This window comes from Marmota monax, unplaced genomic scaffold, assembly GCF_021218885.2.
Source record: "Marmota monax isolate L192 unplaced genomic scaffold, Marmota_monax_Labrador192_F-V1.1 WCK01_AAM20220418_F8-fsc00011, whole genome shotgun sequence".
Classification (NCBI taxonomy): Eukaryota; Metazoa; Chordata; class Mammalia; order Rodentia; family Sciuridae; genus Marmota; species Marmota monax.
The window spans coordinates 18,736,797-18,760,085 of record NW_026693082.1 but is presented as its reverse complement, the minus strand read 5'-3'; the positions used below and the strand labels follow the sequence as shown (position 1 = coordinate 18,760,085).

Here is a 23,289-nt window from a genome sequence, read left to right as displayed (position 1 = left end):
CACCCTTGCCACATATAAAATTTAGTAAGAAGTTTAATCAAACGTAGACATCTTTTTAAACATGCAGCCATATGCTTTGCCGTCACTTCTCCAAACCAGGAAGAGTTCCTTTTTGTATAAGTGGCAGGTATCAATTCTTGCAGCATTCTCTCCTAGAAGAGAATGTCTAAAGACAGACTTTTAAAACAGTAGAAGAAAAGATGAATATTATAATATATAATATTGAAGCAACCCCCCCCCCAACCTAACAGATTAAAATAACAACAAGCACATTGAAGAAACCATATAACCCCACAGGGAGAGTGGGAACATGACAAAACCCAGATGAAGCAGCTTTAAGTGTAAAAACAAAAATATTAGAGAAAAAAAAGGTTAATTGTTAGAGTCTGTAAACAAGTCAAAATAACACCTGGCATTTTGCCAGGGGAATGTTAAAGTTCGTAAACAAGTCTGGATGGTGCCTGGCAAAATGCCAGAGGGAGTGGTTTGAGAAGTAACAAAAGCGAGCCATTAAGTGTGGAGATTCCTTATTGGTTGACTGATGTATCTAGTTTATGCTAATTAGATAAGCTGTGTGGAATGTATAAATACTGCTCCTGTCCTGCAATAAACGGCCCCTACTCCTGCTGTATCAACGTACACAGGTTGTTCGTCACCCCCCGGTTATTTTGCTGCAGCCGGACTGCGGCAGTTAATATTTTTATGTCTTTTTTAAAGTTTGTTGAATTTGTTACATATGACAGTAGAATGCATTTCAAAACATCATACATAAATGGAGTATAATTTCTCATTCTTCTGGTTGTTCGTGATGTAGAATCACACCAGTCGTGTAGTCATATATGTACTTAGGGTAATAATGTCTGATTCATTCTACTATCCTTCCTACCCCCATACTCCTCCCCTCCCTTCACTCCCCTCTACCTAATCCAAAGTACCTATATTCTTCCCTAACCCCGCTCCCCCCACACACACACACACATTGTGAATTAGCGTCTGCATATCAGAGAAAACATTTGGCCTTTGGGTTTGGGGGATTGGCTTTTTTTTTTTTTTTTGCTTAACATGATATTCTCCATCTCTATCCATTTACCTGCAAATGTCATAATTTCATTCTTCCTTAAGGCTGAATAATATTCCATTGTGTATATATACACATTTTCTTTATTCATTCATCTGTTAAAGGGCATCTAGGTTGGTTCCATAGTTAAGCTATTGTGAATTGAGCTTCTATAAACATTGATGTGGCTGTGTCACTGTAGTATGCTGATTTTAAGTCCTTTGGGTATAGACTGAGGAGTGGGATAGCTGGGTGAAATGGTGGTTCCATTCTCAGTTTTCCAAGGATTCTCCATACTACTTTCCATATTGGCTGCACCGTTTTGCAGTCCCACCAGCAATGTATAAGTGTACTGTTTTTTCCACATACTCACCATCATTCTTTGTTGCTTGTATTCTTGATAATTACCATTCTGATTGGAGTGAGATGAAATCCTAGAGTAGTTTTGATTTGCATTTCTCTATTTGCTAGAAATGTTGAATATTTTTTCATATATTTGTTGATTGATTGTATTTCTTCTTCTGTGAAGTATTAAATTTTTTGACGGTTTTTAGAATAAGGAACATATTGAAGAAACCATATAATCCCATGGGGGAGAGTGAGGACATGACCTAAGTATAAATCCAAGAAGCCAGACAAGAAAACTTTGATAGTTTCAATTATACATTTTTTAAAAACTGCATGGGAAAACCAACCAGATATAAAACCAAAAGACAAATGAAAAATGGGGGAGAAAGTGTTTACAACTCTTAGACCAAAGGGCAACTTCTTTCAGATAAAAAGAGCTCCTACAATGTAATAAAATAAAAATTTTAAAAAAGGGCCAAATACAGGGCTGTGGTTGTGGCTCAGTGGCGTAGTACTTGCCTAGCACGTGTGAGGCACTGGTTCAATTCTCAGCACAGTAAAATAAAATAAAAAAAAAAACAAGTGTCCATTGACAACAACAACAAAAAATAAATTAATTAATAAAATATTTTCTAAAAAGGGCCAAATACCTTGGGGGGGGGCGATGAGAAAAGATATAAGCTGTCACTTAGAAAGGAAATAGAAATGGCTCATGAACATATAAAAAAGATACTGATCCCACTCAAAAAGGCAAGGAAATTTAAATTACAATGATATATCATTTTTGTCTATTAGATGAATAAGAACAAAAAGTTTGATAATGCACTTTTTGGGTCATGCTGAGGGGAAACGAGCCTCTTCCCCATTGCCAGTAAGCGTATAAATGGGCATGATCTTGGCAGAAGGAAGTTTAGCAATGTCTTTTATCTTTTAAATGTGCATAACCTTGACCAACAGTTTTACCTATAGGACTTTACCCTCCAGACATATCCACACATAAATGAAAGTATGGACAAAGGCATTCACCACAGCTCTGTTTATTGGCATGTGGATTACTACGCAGCTGTAAAAGAGAATAAGGAAGTTTTTTGTGTAATGATATGGAACAATCTTCAAGGTACTTGGTTACATGAAGAAAAGCAAAGTCACGGCAATATTTCCGTGTGTGTACATGTGTATGTATGTGCATGCGTGCACCTATGGGTTTGAAGACATTCTATATATTTATGTACTTGTTTATTGTGTAACTTTCTGGAAGTAGGCAGAAAAACATTGTTTTTCTCTAGGAAAGAAAATTGGATGTTTGGGGCAAAGAATTGGGGGGATTTTTTAGAATTGTATCTTTCTTTGTACCTTCTGCATTTTGAATCACATCCATGTATTACCTTCTCAAAAATAAAATAGGATATCATAATGAACAGTAAAGAGGCCATAACACATGAGCTTGTGTGGACTTTTAAAAGATTGAAAAGAATGGCAAATTTTGTGTTAATATGAATTTCACTTCAATTTAACGATAACCATGAAAAGGATGTGCAGAATTCCAACAGGGAACTAAAGACCAAGACTGTCCAGCACACCTGTCATTCAGGGCATAGCACTATCACTGCTCTGCTGATGATAAAGGAGTAACAGCCAACCCCCGCTCCCCCATTGTAAAAAGCACTGGTTTATATCATCTGTCAATTTCTGTGGTGTAAATATTCCCACCACCAAACATGGAGTTAGGACAAGGTGCATGTAAATGGCTTTTGTGTGCTGGTACAATACAGCTGTAGCAAACCACTGGTATCTACCCAGTCACTGAAACCAGAACCCTAGGAAACATCTAGGATTGCTGGACCTTCTCCTTACTACCCATGTCTTCTCAATAGCCATTCTGCTCACTCCCCCATTGGGTAGAAGCCTCATTATTTGGGAACGGATCTTATTCCTAAGAGGAGGAATTTGTCTAACTCACTAAATGAGCTTCCACCCATCGGTGTGCAAAGATATTTATCCCTTGTGACAGCCAGGGATGGTGGGGCCATCTGGAGCCCTAGGAGGGCTGCTTTGAGCTGTTCCTGTTTGTACAAGCACTTTTATTTGTAAAAAGTAGAGGAGGTCCTGGCCTGAGGGAATCACAGTCACCCACTCCTCTCACTGGGGACTTAGTCCCTCAACACCAAGCCTGTTGGTGCACGCCATTCCCCAGTCAGAGCGATTGGCCCAAATAAGGACTAGAGACCCAATTTGGGCTAATGAGATGTGAAAAGAGGTTTGCTGGAGGCATCTGAAAAATCTTCCCAGTCCCAGGGAGTGATGTTTACTCTCTCCCTTATGTGAGAGATGAGGCCTGGAAACTGCGGCAGCCATCTTGTTAAGCAGCCTGAGCTCAAGGCCCTCAGAATGGTCAGAGCCAAAGCAGTCAGCCACTTTCTGGATTTCTTGTCCCATAAGCCAACACATTTCCTTATTGTTTAAGGCAGTTGGATTAGATTTTCTGTTTCTGAAGCAATGTGTTTTTAGCCCTCTCCTGTTGTTTGCTATGTCAACATGGCCAGCCTTTAGTGCCCAGTTCTTTAAGCAAACGCTAATCTAGGTGTGGCTGTGAAGATTAGGTGTGATTAACATCAGCTTCAAATGACTCCAGTCTGAAAGGACATTATTCTTGTTAATATGAAGAGGCTCCAATCAATCAACTTAAGGGCCTAAAGAGCAGAACTGAAGTTTTCCTGAGAAAGAAGAAATTCCCCCTTTTAACTTTAGCTCTTGCTTGAGTTCCTAGCCCAACAGACTTCAGATCTGCCTAGCCAGCCCCACAACTACCTAAGCCATCTCTTGTCTCCCTCTTTCCCTACCTGCCATGTATATGTAAATATTGGCTCTGTTTCTCTGGTAGAACCCTGACTGATAGACCACTGTTTTTCCTTCATCATATATTTATCTCAATTTAGGATCATATACTTTGCATGTGTTTATGTATTTGTCAATATTCCCATTAATTAGACTGTAGGCTTTATGCATATGTGTAATTCCTAAAGTAGAATTGCTGATCAAAAGTTATGAATATTTAGAAGATGAAAAATACCGTTAAATTACCATCTTTAGAGGCTGTACCAATTTATACTTTACTAGACTATGTCTTGTGTTCTTATGTTCTTAGCACATACCAAGTGTTCAGTAAACATGAACAAATGGAATTCTAGGAGGAGGAACATAAATTACGGCATATGAAAGAATGTTAGACTAGGGAATTCTTTGACTATATCAATTTTTTTTCCCCTCTGGTTTCCATTTTCTCTACAGATGGCTTCAGGATTCCGGGGAATTTACTCATTCAGCAGCAGGAGCAGCAGGCAGATCTCTGAGTTTGGGGCTTCAGACCTGAATTTGAACACAAGCTCTGAAAAACATTAAGCTTTGTGACCTTGGGCAGATACCTTAGCCTTTGTGACCCCCCAGTTTCCATGTCTTTGGAATGAAAGTGATGACCTTCCAGACTGGTGTGAAGGTCAGGAGATAAGTTTATGAGATTCATCGTGCAATTAGAACATGGGGTTTATAACAAGATCTTTACCTCAAAGTCAGAAATAGGAAGCCATCCTCTAAGAGCCAAGCTGTCAATGAGAACATAAAGTCTGTGTGCAAAGATGTGAGGGGACCATGAAGTGACCAACAACAAGAACATCATCCAGGTAAAATACATAAAGGACAATATGACCACCAGCAGGGGACTGGACAGAGGTAAATCCCAGAAAAGGTAATCAGAGACAAAGTGAGATTGTGCCTCTGAAGCTCAGTCCTGTCAGGTTCAATAATTCAGTAGTTTTAGGTCATTCCAATCACAAGAGCACACCAATCTGGCTATTTAAGCTTAATGCCATTCAGTTTTGAATCACATTTCTGGCCCTTCTTGTTCAGATTGCACACTGACCCAAACCTTTCTGATCATTTGGGTTCCTCTCTAGCCTGTCCACAGGGAGTCTTCTCCAGTCAGCCCACCAGGCCAGCCTGCTCTGCCAAAACCAGCATCCCACTCAAACACCTGCGTTCTCTTTTATTCTAGAGGTTAAGCAGGACCATTTGACCTAGACTGGGCAGGAAAAATCGGTCACAGTTTTATCTAATCCACAGCTCTAATTAAGGGAAATAAAGAAAAATAGAGCATGAGAAGAAACTGTCAAATTTGAACTCACCTACATCCCTATGGGTAAGCACCCCTTGAACCTTGCCTTCAGGGCTAAGCTGATCTCATACAACACTGTTAGGAAGATGGGGAAGCCACTTTATGTGGTGTTTCCTTACTCAACTTACGTTCTGCTTGCTCCTAAAAGAACTTAAGGTTAAGCAGGCATTAATGACCATCCTCCTTGACTAATAATACAACCAAAGTGGGAAAAGGAAGAGGTTTGTCTAGGATCACATCTTTAAAAATACTCATATAACTTTTATTATAGCATATTTTTATAATTCCATTTTATTTTTAGTTAAATTAATGTAATTAGTTTATATTAATATAAACATACAGTATACTGTGTGTATTTTATAGGTTGAATTTTATCATAGGTCTGTATATACTGTTCTGCAGTTTCAAGCATCCATTGGGGAATCTTGGAACCCCTGTAAATAAAAGGGATTATTGTAAAACAGTGATAGTTCATGCCAGAAACAAATGGTAGCCTTGAACTCAAGCCTCCTAGCTCTCAGTCCAACCTTCTTTAATTAATTAATTAATTTATGCATGCATTGCAATTATTCATAATAGTGGGATTCACTCTGCCATACTTGTGCATGCACATAATATGACTCGATCAATTTCATTCTCCAGTACCTTCTCTGATCTCCTTCAGGATCACATTTATATTTATATATATATATATATATATATATATATATAAATCTAGAGAACAAACCTCAGCTTTCTTAGTGCAAGTACAAAATTCTTGTTAAAGAACATAACTGAAGATGAGAAAGGAAGGGCATGTGTTCGATGCATAATACTGAGCCTGAAAGACTTGAGGATGGTCTTAGGACTAAAGTTCTATAGCCTTTAATTTACTTTTTACTTTTGTATTTTCTTTATTTCAGTCTCTGGAGTTCTTTTTAAAAATTTGTGATGTATAGTGTGCCAAATTATGAAAGAAGAAGACTTCTGATTACAACGATAACAGAGGAGCTTATACTGAGCTGACACTCCTGCTGGAAACATCCGACACAGGTGGTTAAAACACATCGTATAATCAGTTGAAGGCACTGGAAAGGGACGAATGAAGATGATGTCTAAGACAAAGCAGCCACATCCAAGTAAGCTTCATATTCACCCTGGCCCAATTCATAGGGCAGGAAATAGAGCAAGCAGCAGTTCCACTGAGCTGAAGAGACAGAGTGCTGTTCAAAGCTGCTAATGTGGCTAGGCTGTGGTGGTAATAAAATCCCAGAGAGAAGTACTGCAGAGAAGCAAACCCCAAACTCCCTCCTTGAGATGTTTGCCAACTTCTAAGCTGAGCAAGCACAGGCAGAGGCTGCAAGAAAAGGAAGAGAAGGCAGCATCTTGGGAGGCTGAAGAGCTATGCAAAGGTTTTTTGCAGCTCCTAGCTACTGAAGAGAGTGCTAGGAGGCCCACCCAGGTGGAATAGCAACACCCACATTTCTAGTTGAGATCCCCCAAAGACTACAGCCTGGTAACAAAGGCAAAAATGAAACAGACTTAACTTAATAAAGCTTCAAACCTAGCTTAACAGGATTAAGGTGACCCACCTGCATTCTGTCTGCCTCCATTTTAGGAGAACATAAAATAATCCAGAGCCTCATAAAGTTCATAACCAATATGCTACAATAGGACAAAAAAGGGAATAATAAAAAATAATTGAATCTTCCCTTCCCCCAAAAGGAAGATAAATGAAATAAAAGGTAGAAATAGAAATAAATAAAAGAATAAATTTACACATAAATATTTTACTAGTTACATTAAATGTTTTTCTTGTTTTTGTTGAGATGGGGTCTTGCTCTGTTGCCCAGGCTGGTTTCAAAGTCATGGGTCCAAGGGCTTTTCTTGCCTCAGCTGTCCAAGTAGCTGGATTTCAGACATATACACCATGCACAGCTTTAATTACATTAAGTGTTAATGGATTATCAATTAAAAGACCAAAATTTCTTTTGGATATAAAAGCAGACTCTATATGTTGTTTAGAGGAGATTCAACTTAAATATGAGGACACAAAGTCATCAAGAAAAAGAATGGAAAAAAATAAGCCACATAAAGCAAAAGAAATTAATAGCAGACAACATAGACATTGAGGCAAGAAATATTTCTAGAGATAAAGAGGGAATCTCATAAGGATACAGGATCAATTAACAGTAAAATCAAACAATCTAAATTTGCATGCAACTAAAATCTTATAATATGTAAATAATTTATAAAAAATAGCATAATTTGAATATACATTAGGCAAAGTGAACAAACTAGGAAATTTTGATAAATCCCCAGTCATGATTGGAAATTTTAGCACTCTTTCAATATCTGTGGAACAAATGATAAATAATCAGTAAAGATGAAGAAGATTTGAACAAGGCAGTTGACCCAATTGAAATATATAGAATACTATACTCAACTGCAAAATATACATTGTTTTCAGTAGCACATGAACACTTGTCAAAATAGACCATATGCTAAGCCAAAAAACAAGTCTCACAAATTTGAAATCATACAAAGTATGCTCTCTGGCTGTAATGGAACCAAACTAGAGATGAATAAGAAAAAAGAAAACCAGAAAACTCCCATAAAATGTTTGGAAATTGAGGGGCTGTGGCTGTGGCTCAGTGGTAGAGCACTTGCTTACCATGTGTGAGGCAATGGGTTCGATCCTCAGCACCGCATATATATAAATAAATACAATAAAGATCTATCAGTAACTAATAAAAATATGTATTTAAAAATGTTTGGAAATTGGGCTGGGGCTGTAGCTCAGTGGCAGAGCACTTGCCTAGCATGCGTGAGGCAATGGGTTCAATCCTCAGCACCACATAAAAATAAACAAATAAAATAAAGGTATTCTGTCCATCTACAACTACAAAAGAAAATTTAAAAAAACATTTGGAAATTAAGCAACATATTTTTTAATAGTTTGTAGGGCTGAAAAGAATTGCAGTGAAATCAGAAAAAAATTAAACTAAATAATAATGAAAACATGAAAAACGTCTAGATACAGGAGTGTTAATGGCCTAGGGTCTAAACTTCGATCTTAAGAAGTTACAAAAGAACAGCAAATTAAATCCAGAGGAATTAGAAGGAAAGCAATAATAAAGATAAGACATGTTTGAAATAGAAAGAAAATATGCAGTAAGAAAAGTCTACAGATTCTAAAAGAGACCTCAAATGTCTCTCTTTACTTCTTAATAAAGGTATGTTTTAATTTTTCCTTCTTAATCTATATACATTTTATTTCTTTGTCTTACACTACTGGCTATGACTTCTAGTACATTGTTGATTAGGAACAGCAAGAAAGGCTGTTCTTGCCTTTATTCTGATATTAGTGGGGAAGCATACAGATTCTCATCATTAATTATGATGCTATCTATGTTTTTTTGTAGATGTTCTTTATCAAGTTGAGAAAGTTCCTCTATGTTCCTAGTCTGCTGAGAGGTTTTATCATAATATGGGTGTTGCATTTTGTCAAATGATTTTTCTCTATCAATTGATATGATCACATAATTTTTCTTCTTTAGCCTGTGGATGTGGTGCGTTATATTGACTAATTCTCAAATGTTGAACCAGCCATGCATAATTGGAATAAATCTCACTTGTCCACAGTGTATACATTTTTATACATTGTTGGATTTGATTTGCTAATATTTTGAGAATGTTTGCATTTATGTTCATGAGAGATATTGGTTTGTAGTTTTTCTTTCTTGTAATACCTTTATCTGATTTTGGTCTTAAGGTAATACCAGTTTCATAGAACAAGTTAATAATTAAAGGTTTGTTTTTTAAAGTCTCCTGTGCCTTTGTTATACCAGTGTTTTAGTCTTTAGATACCTAAAGGATCTTAGTTAGAGAACCCAATTAAGGTAGGACTAGAAGGAAGGGAGCAGAAAGTCAGTAAAAAGCCTGAAGCTAGAGATTAAAGAGGGTAGCTCAGTGGTAGAACACTGGCCTAGTTTGTATGAGGCCCTGGGTTTAATTTCCAGCATGGGAAAAAAAAAAAAAAAAACCTTCCCAAGAGTAGCTATAAGTGTTTCCTCCCTTACCAGGTGAAAAATCTAGTTGAAACAGTTATACATGCCCTTATGAATATTAAATTAATAATGAAAATAATATGGTAATTGGCCAAAAAATACCTTAGAGTCAGTAGATGATATAAAATTTCAGAAAAGGTTGTCTGAAATTTCTTTTGCTAAACTAAGTTTTCTCTTTCTATAAATCTTCTCCCACCTAGGTGGCCGAGCGTGGGGGCAATGAACCCTGCCACAATTACACTAAAAGAGGCAGCATTTTATGCTCAGAAAAACACTCTGAAGTTCCTAGGCACATTATTCTATCCAAGGTTGACAAAGCATACATTTGTAATATGTAGACAGAGACTGCTAATCAAGTTAATGGTGTAAACAAAATTGTGTTGGAGGTAGAAAGGGAGGAAGGAATGATTTGGACTGACTTAAAAAGAGCAAACACTTCAAGCCTGCTAACTGTTGTGGTAAAGCCTCATTAAGTTGGACTTTACCGATTTGGCATTTGTGCCAAAATTCAGTGCTAGTGCTGAGTTTTGCCTTTGTTAATTATCTTTCTTCCAGACCAAAGGATGTTTTAAAGTCTCCTCTGATTTCTCAAAACACCATTAAGTACAAATTAATGAGGTTTTTATAGGACATTCTCATTTTATGATAGTTTATCATTAATTTAATAATATTTTTTCAGAAGAAAAAACGTTTTTAACAGACAAATTATTTTAAGACACATTTTACTTTTAGAAAGTAAAGGTGAAAAATGCTCATTTGGGGACTAAAGAAATTATATTAATTATATTGTTGACTACACTTGGCTGAGCTTCAGACCCTTATAATCCAAATGCTAGATGGACACATGTGCTTGCTTCTATTTCAACACCCTAAAATTAGATCCATCATCTCATCAATCCATTCACCCAAATCTGTTTCCATTTCTCTTTATCAAAACTTTGTTCAAGGGGCTGAGGCTGTGGCTCAGCGGCAGTGCACTTGTCTGGAATGTGTGAGGCACTGGGTTCGATCCTCAGCACCACATATAAATAGATAAATAAATAAATATCCATTGACAATTAAAAAAATATTAAAAAAAAAAAACTTTGTTCAAGTCAGAAAGCTTGATTTCTTTCCTCTCACCCTCCACATCCAATCATCAATCATCAAATTCTGTTTCCCCTCCTAGATCTGTTTTGACCCCACCCACTCCTTCACAGCCCCACTACTGTCATTCTTGCTGCCTCCACCAGCCTCTCTCTCCTGTCAGATGGCAACAACCTCCTGCTATGTTGTGAAGTCCCCTTCAAAACTCATGTTGAGGGCTAGGGCTGTGGCTCAGTGGTAGAGCGCTTGCCTAGCACCCGTGAGGCTCTGGATTCAGTTCTCAGCATCACATAAAGAATATAAAAATTATTGTGTCCATCTCCATCAAAAGAAATAAAAAATTAAAAAATTAATCATGTTGAAATTTAATTGCCCTTCTATTAGTATTAAGAGGTGGGCCTTTAAGAGGTGATCAGGCCATGAGCGTTCTGCCCTCATGAATGGATTAACGCCACTATCTCAGGTACAAAGGGAGAGGGTTGCTATAATAGCAAGTTCAGCCCTCTCTTGCTTTTCTCTGATACATGCTTTCTTGCCCTTCTGCCATGCACAGAGTAGCACAGAGGCCCCTTCCAGATGTCAATGCTGTGCTCTTGACCTTTGCAACCTCCAGAACTGTGAGAATAATTTTTTTTTTTTATAAATAACCCAGGGGCAGGTATTCTGTCACAGCAACACAAAATGGACCAAGACATCCCCCAACTAATCACTGCCTCCTTCTCACTGAAGCTGTAGCAGTCTTTCAAAGGCTCTGCTCGTCTTCAAATCTTTTCAGTAGCTACCCAAGACCCTTACTATGGCATCAGAAGCCCTCTGCCATGGGAACTGGTGCTTGGTCCTCCAACATCACCTCATCCCTCTGGCCTCTTTATTCTAGAAACTCCAGATTCTGGCTTCTTTTAGTTGTTCAAGCATTCCTGGACTGCTTTGCCCCACTGCTGAGCACCCCTTTGTTTAACCTATGCACACACATTCTGCAGGCCTCAGCCAAAAGCCATTCCTCAGGGAGGCCTTCCCCAACCTCCAGATTAGACAAGGTCCCTCCAATCTATGATCCCACAGCACAGGGTGGGATTTCCTAACACATCATTAATCATTTGTTCAAACTCATCTTCTTCACTAGGTTGCAAACTATGTGTTTGCACCATGCCAAATGCCTGGCACACAGTAAGCACTGCTTAAAGTGCTAGTGAATACATTAAAGAATAACGTCATTAAAGAACAAGCATTCACATATATGCTGCAAAAAAGCCTAGACTGCTGAGCTCACATTCCAAGTTCCCCTCTTTCTAGCAACGTGACAAATGATGTAGTTTCTTTGTATCTTTCTCAATTTCTCCCTAAGTGGGTCTGACAAAGCAACCTATGGCACAGGCAGTTGTGAAGTTGGAATGGATTCATGAATAAAAAGCGATTGGGGTTTTATCTGGCATATAATAAGCATTTGATAAATATGAATTAGTAGTATCTCATTTATCTGTCCTAAGAATCCTAAAAGGAATTATAGTCAGTGAGCTGAGAGGAACGTACAGTAAGAGTCCCCAGATTTCTTTCTTTCTCTCTTTTTTTTTTTTTGTGGTGCTGGGGATTGAACCCAGGGCCTTGTGCATGTGAGGCAAGCACTCTACCATCTGAGCTATATCCATAGCCCCCCAGAATTTGAGTACAGGTAAGTTTAGGTAAAAGGTGACAGTCTTGAAATGAAACTACCAAAAGTTAACATCAAAAAGCATATATTCAGCCTTCAACTAAAGTCATCCTTCCTTCAGTGATGAATTAGATATAAGCTGCTGTCAATACAGCTTTGAAAACTATCCACAGGAATGAGGTAGTGAAATACATCTTCAGACCCAGACTCCAGGATTAAATGAGATAGTAGACTTTGAGAGCACTTAGAACATCATGAAGTATGATGCAAATGTGTGTGGTGTGGCTATTGTTATTAGTAGTAGAGTATTTCTGTTACCTAGTCAATGGTATCATAATCTATCTGAAGCAATGTGATTGCTTGTGATCATATAGAAATATTAGAAGGGCAGAAGAAGTGAAGAAGGGGGAAAGCAGAATTTGGTAATGTTTACCCAGCACAACCTGAAGAGGAATGGCTATGAGAGGCCAGAGAGATAAAATTTACAGATCATTTTTCTCTGAGACCTTACGAATCCCTTGGTCCTAGTTGTCAGTATGCTGACACAGCGGTAAGCTAGGTATCAGTGGAAAGTGGTTCCTGCTCTCCTGTTATACTCCAATGGGGAGAAAGACAAATAATCCTAAAAATAAAAGTTCCATTGCATCTTGTGCTAAAGACTGTATTAGAATAGAGGAATAGGAAAAGCTTTTCTGACACTTTGAGGAGTGTCACTTACTAAAATCTTAGCAATTATTGGAAAAGAAACAGTTTTAAGATTTTTAACTCAATTCTTGGCAGGTTAGACCCTTGGTGAGGGGAAAGCTGGCAGACAGAAGGGAGTAAAGAGCTTGGTATATTGGAGGATCTGAAAGGTCAATAAGATTGAAAGGAATCAAGGAGAACAGAAAGCTTGTGAAATGAGATTGAAGAAGTGGGCAGAGACCAGGTCACAAAGGCCCTTAGTAGCCACTTGGAAATAGTGTAGACTTACTTGGAGTGTAAAATGAAAGGATAAGATTAGACATAATAATATTTGGGCTTTTAAAAAATCCTTTGAGGCTGGGCACGGTGGTGCATGCCTGTAATCTCAGCTGCTCAGAAGGCTGAGGCAGGAGGATGACAAGTTCAAAGCCAGCCTCAGCAACTTAGTGAGGCCCTATGCAACTTAGTGAGACCCTGTCGCAAAAAAAAAAAAAAAAAAATCAAATGGTCTGGGGATGTGGCTCAGTGGTTAAGCACTTCTGGGTTCAATTCCTGGTTCCAGAAAAAAAGAAAAAAAAAATTCTTGAAGCCGGGGATGTGGCTCAGTGGTAAAACATTTCCTAATATGCACAAGATCTTAGGTTTGATCCCCAGCAATGTTAAAAAAAAAAAAAAGGTTCTGGTTGCTGAGTAAAGAATGGATTGAAGGGGCATTAAAGTAGACATGGAAAGACAAGTTAGAATTTTGCGAGTCCAATCAAAGAATAATGGTAACTTGAACAAGAGTGGTAGCAGAAGACAAAAAAAAAAAAAAGGGGACCAATTTGTAGTATGTTTAAGAGAGAAGATAATAGAGCTTGGTGATTGATTAGCAAAGGAGCATTAAAGAGCAGTCTCAGAATTCTGACCTGAGCCATTTCTCGTTCACTAAAATGAAGTAGGAGAAATAGATCAGATATGACTCTGCATGTGAGTGGGAAGATTATGGAGTAAGCAAGAGTTCAATTTGAATTGTTCCGTTTGAGAAGCATGTGAAACCTCCAAGAGAAAAGTGCACTTAGATAATATAGCAATGAAGCTTAGTGGAGAGGTCTGGGGTATCCCAAACATTTGGAGGTCACTGGTATCTGAAAAGCATTGTAAGCCCTTGGAATTCAAGAAGTTACCTAGGGAGAGAATGTAGAAAGGAAGCAAGAGCCACCAGTCTTGCTTCCACCATTCTCATCAGTCAGATTCCTACAGCCTGTAACTCCAGATGGGTTTTGAAGATCAGGCTTTTCCACTGGAATGGCTTAACAACCATCCCTGGTGACTGCAGCAAGGAAGCTCACCAGAGCAAGCAGCAGACCATTCCATGGGTGACAATTCTATTTTAAAACACAGCAGAGGGGGCTGGGCTTGTAGCTCAGTGGTAGAGTACTTGCCTAGCATGTGCAAGGTACTGGGTTCAATCCTCAGCTAAATAAAATAAAGGTATTGTGTCTACCTACAACTAAAAATACTTCTAAACAACACAACCAAGATTATTATTCTCTTGTACAGAGGAAAAAGCAAGAATATGAAAGTGTAAGTGATTTGGTTAAAAGAACAGAATCAGTGAATGATAAAACCAGAGACTAAATTCAGGTCCTATAATTGCATTTTAGAGCTCTTTTCACCAGGCACAGTGGTGCATACCTGTAATCCCAGTGGCTCGGGAGGCTGAGGCAGGAGGCTGAATCAGGAGGATCGAGAGTTCAAAGCCAACCTCAGCAAAAGCAAGGTGCTAAGCAACTCAGTGAGACCCTGTCTCTAAATAAAATACAAAATAGGGCTGGGGGAGTGGCAAAGTGGTCAAGGGCCCCTGAGTTCAATCCCTGGTACCTGCCCCACTCCAAAAAAAAAAAAGAGCTCTTTTCATTCTTCAGGAATGAGCTTGTCAATTAAAAAAAAAAATTGTAGAAGTTTGTGACCCCAGTGGGAAGATCATAGAACAAAGAAAGCTCTTAGGCAAAATTTAGTTGTAAGTCTGTGGGAAGAAAAGATCATTGTGAACTCAGGATGCTAACAAAGTGTTCATGGGTATACGGACCGTGAAGGATAAGAAGAATCAGAGTAGGTGAAAGGAGAAGCAGGGGGAATCTCAGATTTAATGATGTAATGAACCAAAATGCACGGCACATGAGGGACACAGTGAAGAGGCAGGCTGACTAGAAAAGAGCTTCATTTCACACAGCAGTTCTAAGAGGCTGGTAATGGCTCTGTGCAGGAGGATTAGCCAGACCTGTCAAGGGCCGGAGAAAAGGAAATAGAGGCACCACGCCTCTCCAGGACTAGGAGGTCTGGTGGGTGACTCAGGGAAACTAGGGTAAAGTCAGTGTGTCTATCTGAAAAGCCAAGCCAGAAACATGGAATTGAATTTAGTGGTCCACAAAGAGCCTTTAAAGATTATTGGGAAGGGAAGGAATATAATGAAATGTTCAGGAAAATTGATATGTGGTCAGGGTTGGTGCACTCCATCAGATGGAGAGTGGAAAGACTAGAATCCCACAGGAAAACTAGGGGCCCTTAGCTTAAGGTCAACCAGAGGCTTTTCAAATTTTCCTTGGCAGGGAACACTTTCTAAAAGTGAAATACCAACAGTATAAAGTGGGAAGCAGGAGCAGGGGAACACCAGTATTTTTTTTAGGATGTGTATTTGAGAGCTTTGAACGTATAACATGTACTTATAATATAGTACACCAAAACTAAAGGAGGCTGGTGAAATCAACAAAGTCTTAACTCTGGAGTAAAAGAAGATAGTCGCATCTAATATTGGTTTGAGCATCCAATTTATTCATGAATTTTATTTTGGTTTAAAATAGCAAGAAAAAAATCTGTATTTGCACAAATAATACTTGCCCAAGGCAATTTTTGTTTGTTTTGCAATTGAATGGTACTCTTCCACTAAACTGATCCAGAAGGTAGTGTTGTAGGCATTTTTTTTTCCTTAACAAAAACACAAATAGCAAGAAGTGCCAAAGAAAAAAAAAATTTAAACTTCATGGCCAAAGATAGTTTGGGATTATCATGATAAGCCATTATATAGGTCACTTGTTGCTGGGTGTGGTGGCACACACCTGTAATCATAGCAACTCTAGAGGCTGAGACAGGAGGATCAAGTTCCAAAGCCAGCCTGGACAATTTAGCAAGACCCTGTCTCAAAAGTTAAAACATAAAAAGGGCTGGGGATGTAGCTGAGTGGTAAAGCACTCTGGGGTTCAATCCCCAGTACCAAAAAAAAAAAAAAAAATATATATATATATATATATATATATATATATATATGCACACATACATACATTCATACATACAGGTCATTTCTTACCATGTTCTCACTGTAGACCCAGATGTGTGCTAGCCTGAAAAATACTCTGGAATCTATCCAGATATTAAATCAAGGATAGTGGGCCTATGCAGTAGTAGTGGCTTCGTTTGCACTTTAATGCGAACAGATGTGCAAAGTCTAGAAGTTAGAAAAGAGCAGTCTACAATTTCAACTCTCCCAATATCAGAGAAACTAGGTTTTGCATTTGTGTTTGAATCTGCTGGCACAGTGATTCTTCTTCTTCTTCTTCTTCCTCGCCTTCTTCTTTCATTTATTTATTTTTTAATATTTTTAGCTGTAGATGGACACAACACCTTTATTTTATTTAATTATTGTTATGTGGTGCTGAGGATTGAACCCAGTGCCTCACATGTGCTAAGCAAGTGCTCTGCCACTGAGCCACAACCCCAAACCCTCTCCCTTCTTCTTTTAAACCTAGATTGACTCTGAAAAAAAAAAAGTGATTTAGTGGTTGGGGTGCCAGGTATGAGATCTTTTTCCAGCTAATAGAAGAGTCACCATCATTTGTTTAGTGTTATGCTTTTGCATTAGCATAGTTCGCTTACAAAGCAAGTGAGCAAATTCCATTCTGTGAAAGTATTGCATATTCCATACCTGATGGTTGAAAGAACTTTATATTTAACAGAGAATTTTAAAAATGCTAATAGTTCTCTTCAGATTAAAGAAAGGCTTCATGGATCATTTATATTCCAGAAATTGCAGGACTCTGAGAAACAAAAAGACTTTAAGATGTCAGTTAGTTTTAAACACAGGGTCTGTTTTTGATGTTATCAGAGGTTTGTTTTCTTATTTTCATGACTTGGGCAGGAAAAGAATCCTTAGGAGTAGAAAAAATAATTCATACATACTGGGATAGCAAATTAAATTCCATTTTTAAAGTTACAAAATGAAAACATGATTTTGTTTTAGTTTAAATTACTAATTTTGATATGCAAATGAAGAGTAATTCATTTCTCTTTGATTAATAATTAGTGGGTTTGTGTTAAAGAAACTAAACATAGAAATCAGTACCATTTATAAACTTGGATAATTAAATCTTCTTAAACATTTTAAACTGTATTTATAAATTTAATAGTCAATTTTTATTTTAACATTTCAAATGCCTGCAGAGCAAACTTATCACCTAATGAGCAAAACCTCTCCCAAGTTCTTAAATAACTCCTATAAATCTAACACATTAAACATACAATTATAGCAAATTAATCTTCTTAAACATTCCAATTCCTCAGAAAAAAAAGAAGAGCATTAATACCGAATAAAGTAGGGAAATTGGATAGAGAAGGTGGTATGACTCAGACCTGCTGACAAGAAGCCTTAAAACGTGCCATTAGAAATTGGTACTAAGAGTTCTGGAACTGTCGTCCTCTGAAATCAGAACCGTGGAGCCCTTCAAGAGCAGTATGGAGATTTCTTGGAAAGCTGGGAATGGAGCCACCATTTGACCCAGCTATTCCCCTTCTTGGTCTATTCCCTAAAGACCTAAAAAGAGCATGCTACAGGGACACTGCTACATCGATGTTCATAGCAGCTCAATTCACAATAGCAAGACTGTGGAACCAACCCAGATGCCCTTCAATAGACGAATGGATTAAAAAAATGTGGCATTTATACACAATGGAGTATTACTCTGCATTAAAAAATGACAAAATCATAGAATTTACAGGGAAATGGATGGCACTAGAGCAGATTATGCTAAGTGAAGCTAGCCAATCCCTAAAAAGCAAATGCCAAATGTCTCCTTTGATATAAGGAGAGTAACTAAGAACAGAGTAGGGACGAAGAGCATGAGGAGAAGATTAACATTAAACAGAGATGAGAGGTGGGAGGGAAAGGGAGAGAAAAGGGAAATTGCATGGAAATGGAAGGAGACCCTCAGGGTTATACAAAAGAACATACAAGAGGAAATGAGGGGAAAGGGAAAAATAATACAAGGGGGAGAAATGAAGGTCAATAGAGGGGGTAGAGAGAGAAGAGGGGAGGGGAGGGGAGGGGAGGGGGGATAGTAGAGGATAGTAAAGGCAGCAGAACACAACAGACACTAGTATGGCAATATGTAAATCAATGGATGTGTAATTGATGTGATTCTGCAAGCTGTATATGGGCTAAAAATGGGAGTTCATAACCCACTTGAAGCAAAGTGTGAAAGATGATATATCAAGAACTATGTAATGTTTTGAACAACCAACAATAAAAAAAAAATAAAAATAAAAAAAAAAAAAAAAAAGATACACAGGCCCCAACCCCACCCTGGGCCTATCTAATCTCATCTGCTGTGAATATTTTGAAGAGGTTAACCTGATTCCTGCTGTTGCCCATTTCTCCCCAGGTCTTACACCCTCTGCCTAATGCAGGAATGCAGAGAAGAGCTAGGGGAGGTGAGGGAGAGGTAGAAGGGCTAAGGCAGCCAGGGCAAGATGGAGGTCGGGAGCCGGGTCAGAACAAAGGATCCTGAGAGGGTCTTCTGATGAGGTCAACTTCTTGTCCATGAGCTTGATGAAATTGCTCATGGACACAAGGGGGGGGACCCAATCAGACAGACATTTCTGTACTCCTGCTCCTATACAGGGATCCAATAGAAATACTAAAACAGATGCATGGGACCCATCAATATAATAATGAGAGTGTGGACAGGGGAGGAAATTCCAGAAACCGTAAAAAGAATAGGCCCAAACTCCCCCATCGGATTCCCAGCTCTGGGGCCCCTTCTCTTCAGAGAAGTCTGTCTCTTTCACAATAAACCTACTTCTTGCTTGCTATCTCTATGGCCTGTTCTTCAATTCTTTGCTGAACAGCAACAAGGAACCCAGAACCCCTAGACAGTAACAGAGGGATGCAGATTTGCTAGAAATCATCTAGGGGAAATGGTCTCCCACGGAGCCAATGTTTAGCAAGTAGTGCACCAAGAAGAGAAGTATTACAACAGAAATGACAGAAAACTAACATGTATCTAGCTATATGTCTAGAATAACATAACAAAGTCATAGAACTTACCTTAGGACACTTGAAAAGCCAAGGGCTTGGTTTTTTTAAAATATTATTTTTTAGTTATAGGTGGACACAATATCTTTATTTAATTTTTATGTGGTGCTGAGGATCGAACCCCATGCCTCACACATGGTAGGCGAGCGCTCTACCTCTGAGTCACAACCCCAGCCCCAAAGGCTAGGTTTTACACACACACACACACACACACACACATACAGAGACAGAGAAATCCAACACTGAAAATATACTTTTGATTTTTAAAAAAAATTTATTATTATTATTATTATTATTAGTTGTTCAAAACATTACAAAGCTCTTGACATATCATATTTCATACATTTGATTCAAGTGAATTATGAACTCCCATTTTTACCCCGTATACAGATTGCAGAATCAACTCTGAAAGATGTGGTGAGGGGTTAATTAAGACTATTTACAGGTTCATTTAGGGTTCTAGACTTATTTAAATAAAAAGATGTCACTGTCCTGAATAATACACACACAGACACACACACAAAAATTATATATATATAAATTATATATATATAATATTATATATATATATATTTTTTTTAAATATATATATCTCCAAGACTGAGTGAGGCCCAGTAGGAGTTGTGGGGGAAATTTGGACAATGTTCCTTTCCTCCGTACTGTAGAATTTTGTCGAGGAGATGAGACTCACCCACATACAACAACACAGAACTATATAAGACTGTGTGCCATCCATTGCAAGGCAGAGCCTCTGTTCCAGTAGGGGAGGAGATGGGGGAGGGTTGAAGAGATCAGATTGAGATTTATGGGATTTACAGAAATACAAAGACCTCAGCTGGATCTCAAACAATGGTTAGGACTTGGACCCCAACCCAGACACACAGGCCTATACGGACCCTGAAGAAAAGGGCCATTAGGGAAATACTAATGGTTTTGGTTTAGCTGACCACATTTTACATAAAAATATCAGAACACATGGTCTGACACATGGTCTAACAACAGGAAAGAATGTTTTAATTGGGGCTGTCCCAAAAAATCTAGAACATATGGCTACTGTATTTACAGGCCAAGAAAATCCTAATTACAAGAGAGAGCCCAACTGACCAACCCTAGGTAGATAAGACACAGCACTGCCATCCCAGACGCTGCTAAAACTGTTTCCCTGTAGTCGTATATTCTTTGTGAATGTTTCTGTTAATATTTTCAAAGTAAAGGTCAGCGCCTGGACAAAGAAAGGCAAGCAGGAGAAATTCTATTCAGATTTCTTACATTACATTTTTAATACTCTCTCACTTGCCTCAAATAATTCTTGTGCTAGGCAGTGTATAAATAATGAATTTGAAAATGTTTCTTCCACCTGGAGTAACAACATAAAATCCAATTTAAAATTTTTTCCTCTTAAAAGAAAAGAGAACATCTATACCTCGCAAATTTCCTGCGCTTGTTATCAGAATTCTCATTCATATTGAAACATACATTTTCAAGTACCAAGATTGTTATATGTAATTTTTGCTCTTTCTTTCCTTGATGTCTCGCTGTTTTTTCATTAGTAGCTTGCTGTCTGAAGTAAAATACATGCCAGAAGTGTCCTTATCCAGTTTTGCAATTTAATAATCTTAGCAATTGTTGGAAACGAAACTGTTTTAGGGGCTTGAACTCAAGTCTTGGCCAGTTAAAATTTAAATTTTTTTTTCTTTTTTAGTTGTTGGAAGACCTTTTATTTATTTATTTATATGTGGTGCTGAGAATCGAACCCAGTGCCTCATACATGCCAGGCAAGTGCACCAGCACTGAGCCCCAGCCCCAGCCCAGGTTAGACATCTTCCATTTCACCTTTCCACCCATCTCAGAGCACAGAGATCATTTGCCAACTCATTCTCAATATTATCAAGGAAGTGCACATTTTCATCTTTTATGGTCAGTGAATACATTAACCAAGATGATGTGGCAATCATCAGTGATAGATAACAGCAAAGTCACACATTGTAGCAACTCTTTTTCTTTGCTTCTTGAACAGACTCTCAGATGCATTTAATATATCTATGCGTTTCTGGTAAAAGCAAAAAGATATGTTTTTAATGAGATTTCTTGAACACCAGATTTGTCTTTCTTCCTCTTTTTTAAAAAATCTTCTATTATTGTTTGAGGCCTCAAAAAACCTGGATAACTTTATACAGACAGAGCTCAATTTTCATTAGTTACAGTTATGAAAAGTCAGGACACATTAACACACAACAATAGAAAGGGAATGTTTTACAACCAATAAATTTTTTAAAAAATTGTATTTAGCTTTAAAAGAATGGAAATTCTGGTACATGATCTAACATGGATGAAGCTTGAAGACATGTGAGGTATAATAACACAGAAGTAAAAGGACAAACACGGGATGAATTTACTAAAACGAAGTACATACATGTGACCAGTTATCCCAATCCATAGTATATACCCAAAAGATTTAAAGACAGCATACTACAGTGGTGCAATCATGTCAATTCACAATAATTAAGCTATGGAACCAAAGTAAGTGCCCTTTAATAGATGAAGGAGTAAAAAAAAATGTGGTAGATATACATAATGGAATATTACTCAGCCATAAATAAGAATGACGTTATGACATTTGCTGGTAAATGGATGGAGCTGGAGACTATCATGCTAAGTGAAATAAGTCAATCTCAAAAAACCAAAGGCTGAATATTTTCTCTGATATGTGGAAGCTAACCCACAGTAAGAGGGTAGGTGAGGGGAAGAATAGAAGTGCAGTAGATTAGACAATGGAGAATGAAGGGAAGGGAAGAGGGATAGAAAAGGAAAGACAGTGGGATGAATATTACATAACTCTCCTATGTACACATATGAATACACCACAGTGACGCTCACCATCATGTACAACCACAAGAATGGGGTCCTAATTAGAATAAGATATATTCAATGCTTGTATATCAAAATAGATTGTGCTGTCATGTATAACTAAAGAGAACCAATATTTTTTTTTTAAATGAAGTATCCAGAGCAGTCAAATTCATCAAGACATTAAATAGAATGGTAGCTGCCACGGGCTGGAGGAAGAAGTGACGGGGGAGTTCAACGGTAAAGTTTCAGTTTTGCAATACAAAAGGAGTTCTGGAAATAGTGGCAATGATTGCTTCACAATGGAACTTAATGCCTTGTATGAACTGTATCAGAATGGTTAAATGGGGGACTAGGGTTGTGGCTCAGTGGTAGAGCACTTGCCTAGTATGCATGAGGCACTGGGTTCCATCCTCAGCACCACATAAAAATGAAATAAAGGTATTGTGTCCACCTACAACTAAAACATAAATTTTTAAAAAATGGTTAAATTGCAAGCTTTAGGTCACACACATTTTACAATAATTTTTAAAATAAAAAATGTAATTGTGAAAAAATGTCTAGATATTGATATTGCTGATTATTTGCGTGAGTAAAAACTCTGTCCCTATTCTATAAAGTCTCTGGAGAACTGCATACTCAATAAATGGTGTGTCAGTCATTTTCCTGGTCTCTGTGCATAAATAAATATTAATACATTTTAATATCCTTTTAAAAATCCAACTATAGCTAAATTTCTAAGGTGTTTACTATATACTGTGTAGTGGTCTAAATATTAAAATTCTTACAACATCCCTGAGAGATTTTTTTTGGGGGGGGGTACTGGGATTGAACTCAGGGGCACACTAGACCCCTGAGCTACATCCCCAGCCCTATTTTGTATTTTTTTAGAGATGGGGTCTCACTGAGTTGCTTAGCGCCTGGCTTTCTTCTGGGGCAGGCTTTGAACTTGCGATCTTCTTGCCTCTGGGATTACAAGTGTGTGCATCACTGCGCCCTGCTATTCCTGTGAGTTTTTACATATGATGTAACTAGTCTCAGAAAGGTAATTTGCCC

General features: G+C 38.0%; 1 long non-coding RNA gene across 1 annotated transcript in view; it reads left to right on the top strand.

Moving 5' to 3' along the window:
• LOC124099182 (uncharacterized) overlaps window positions 1-22,906 on the top strand; it is a 38,249-nt gene extending 15,343 nt beyond the window's left edge. Inside the window, exons 3-5 of the long non-coding RNA XR_006853854.2 lie at window positions 4,694-5,082; window positions 6,476-6,691; window positions 22,388-22,906. This is a non-coding gene — a long non-coding RNA (uncharacterized LOC124099182). The remainder of the gene's footprint in view (window positions 1-4,693; window positions 5,083-6,475; window positions 6,692-22,387) is intronic.
• Window positions 22,907-23,289: the final 383 nt, after the last annotated feature.